This window comes from Carlito syrichta, unplaced genomic scaffold (genome assembly GCF_000164805.1).
Source record: "Carlito syrichta isolate Samal-C Ts95f unplaced genomic scaffold, Tarsius_syrichta-2.0.1 Scaffold304598, whole genome shotgun sequence".
Classification (NCBI taxonomy): domain Eukaryota; kingdom Metazoa; phylum Chordata; class Mammalia; order Primates; family Tarsiidae; genus Carlito; species Carlito syrichta.
The window spans coordinates 710,738-713,889 of NW_007248694.1; the positions used below are offsets into that span (position 1 = coordinate 710,738).

At 46.2% G+C, this 3,152-nt stretch overlaps 1 protein-coding gene across 2 annotated transcripts in view; it reads left to right on the plus strand.

Moving 5' to 3' along the window:
* Positions 1-238: 238 nt before the first annotated feature.
* The window catches only part of WASF2 (WAS protein family member 2), an 82,801-nt gene continuing 79,887 nt past the window's right edge, over positions 239-3,152 (plus strand). For both annotated transcript variants that reach the window (XM_008060335.2, XM_021713520.1), the window contains exon 1: positions 239-439. The gene's annotated coding sequence lies outside the window, so the exon portion shown is untranslated. The remainder of the gene's footprint in view (positions 440-3,152) is intronic.

A 3,152-nucleotide genomic window follows, 5' to 3' on the forward strand; every position in this document is an offset into this window, starting at 1 on the left:
TTCTTAGGTGAGCTTTTCCTAGTCTGGATTGAGGAGTTGCTGTGCCTTAATCTTCACCCCCACTTCACTTGGTTTGCACCCCGCTGTTTACTCCGATTGCGGAAGTCGCCCGGGTGGAGCTCCCGGGACAGTACCCTTGAGCACGTCTTTTGCGTATTTACTTAACTGGCATTTCACTCAGGCCAATGGAATGCCCGGGAGCTCCGGGTGGGTGGGGCTGGGAGCCAATCAGGGCCACTGGCGGGGTGTGGCCGCGTCTCAGGGCGGGGAATCGCGTAATGGCGGACACAGGCCGGGAGAGCGCGGCTGGGGGCGTAGCGCGTTGAGGGGGGTCCGGCCGTGTGGCAGCCCGCGAGGCGGTCCGCAGGAGCAGACCCCGTGCGGAGACTGGGCGGCCGGCCGGCCCTTCCTGTCGCTGAGGGCGACTGCGGGAGGCCAGGTGAGCAACAAGTCTTTTTGGGCAGACCCCCGCCGGTCGGCGCGGGCCCCGGTCGGGCCGCTCCTCCCGAGCCGCGCAGGGTCCCGGGGGAGTGGGTGCCGCGCCCCTGACGGCTAGAGTCCGGGCGAGCGGTCAGCGCGAGGTGGCGTCCGAGTCCACCCCACCCCTTCAGGGAGAGGGTGACCCAGAGTCCCTCTCGGAGACTTGGAGGGGCCCGCAAGTCTGTGAGGCTACGAAAGTGTCCCAACCTGACCTGGTTCTGCCCCCAGCTCGCTGTGCGATCTTGGGCGAGTCATTTTCCTCTTTAGGCCTTAGTTTCCCCGTTTGTAAAACGAAGGCCTTGTCGGCAGATGTATATTGTGTCTTTTTCCCAGCTGTTGTCAGAAATCTTGAGCAAGTTCTTTCCCAGGCCGAGCCTCAGTTTCCATCTCTGGACCGTGAAGTATTGAGGTGCTTGTTGAGGCCCCTGGCCTGCTGAGCGGTGGGGAGGACACGGTGTGTGTGTGTACAGAAGGGTCTGCCCAACAAGGGGGCGAGTTGTCTAAAGGGGCTTTTCCAAGAAGGGTCATCTGTCCAGATCCTGATGGGGATGACGTGGGGTCCTTCAGTAATCCTAGAGCCTCTGAGTTGTCCCTAGAATCAGAGAAGAGGAAAGACTCCTTGGAGCCTCCTGAGGCTATGATTGGAATTTAGGCCCCGAAGTCAAGGGTAGGAGGAAGAGGAAGAACATTTATGGCCCACCTACTATGTGCCAAGCCTTGCTTAGGCATATGCTCCTGTTTAATTTTTATAGCGACCCTTGAGAATTTACACATAAAGAAATTAGGTTTCAGAGAAGTTTAGTAGTTTGGCCAAGGTCACACGGTAAAGTGCAGAGCTTACCAAACTAAGTTTCCCGAGAGTTGCTGAACTAGAGGAAAGTCACCACTATACGAGTTATTAAAAGATAGCAGTAAGGAAGTTTGCCTTGTCACAAATTGGGGGAGAAATCTGGCCCCAGACAGTTGATTTGACTCAGGCCTGAAGATAAAGTCTTGATCTATGGATGGTTAATTATAAGTTCAGCCCTTTTGTTCATTCTGTGAGTTGGAAAGGATTATTTCTAAGTTGTAAGAGCCATTTTGAAGTGAGAGCCTCACAGAGCTCCATTTGAATCCTGGTTGGGTGGCCTGTTGAAGAAAGTTCACCAGCCATTGGTGTATAGACTTGACTTTTGGTTCAGGGTGTTGCTAACCCAGTAACTTTTTTCCTCCCTAAGAAGGCCACTTTTTCTTGGGATGAGAGCTATTTCCCAGTTGTTAGTTCAGATTTCTTTGGATTCTTTGGGGTGAATAGTTCAATAGCCTGCCTATGATTATGCTTAATATTCCTTTCTTTGTGTTCCTGCTATCTGACTTGTAATGAGTGAAGATTGTGGACTTGGGGTAGGCGGTAGTTGAGTACTGTAAATTGCAGCCTTTAGTTTTTCCAAACCTCAGAGCTTTTGGTTAATCAAAATGGTAGGACCTGCCGTGGGTATTGTTCTCATATGTCAATGGTGGGGAAGAAAATTGGAAGAGGAAGTTGCTGAGAAAGAGGGCGTTTCTCAGCAGTGGAGCCAATGTGTATTTCTTTGTTTGAAACTCTAAAACCAGAAAAGCAGCAACTAAAGGAGGAAGGAAGGAAAGAACTGTGAAACTCTTCTTCCTGTTCAAATATCTTTAAGAGCTGTCCCCAGGCACTGCTTTCACAGCAGTCAATTGTGATTTGTGCAAAATTGTCTTTGAGAATGAAATAATTTTAAATCTTACATCCTGAGATAAGTTTTTAAAACATCAGAACATGTTGCTGAGTAAGTTATTTATCAATGGCTGATTCTTTTTCTTAACATAGTCACCAATGCAGCCTTTGGCTATATTTTAACTTTGATTTAAACCTAAGGAATTGATTTAGATATTGAAGGGTGCTGATGTCACCATCACTTGAAAAACACATCTTGGTGTGTTTGGTTTTTACATATGTTAAAAGTCTTCTTAATGCTTTATTTTCCAGGATTGTGTGTATGTGATAGTTGTTGAGACATTGAATTTATTGCATATGAAGATCTACCTTCATTCTCAATATTACTTATATTTTCTGTATAAGTTTTAGACTTAGTATACCAGTTCATAGCACCTTACTCAAAATTCTTGGTGCCAAAAAAAAAAAAAATGTTATCGGGGCCAGATGTGTATCTTATTTTAGAAATTTTTGGATTTTAGAAAAGAAATATGGTATGTGTACTCTGTGTTTTGTAGTACCTCCAGAGAGGTCTGGGGCAGCACCTCTTAAGCAAACACATTACTATTTCTGTAGTAAAATGTCTGAAATGTTTACACTAACTGGGATAAATAAATACTGTAGTATCAACAGCCTCATGTAATTTCTTGTCAGGTTTGGCCACAAAATGAATAATGAAAAACTTTTTTTTCACAACTTTTTGGATTTTGGATTGAAGTGAAGGATTTTGGACCTCTATAGGTAAAACTTACACGATGACAAGGACAATTACAAGGCAAAATATTGTGTATATAACCAAGATAATTTCAAAGCCATATGTCCTAAAAACAGTATTATAGAGAAGACACTTTTTCTGTTTCTGTCATGTAAAAAAATCTTACTTTGGCCAGGCTCGGTGGCTCAGCTTGTAATCCCAGCACTTTGGGAGGCCGAGGTGAGTGGATTGCTTGAGCCC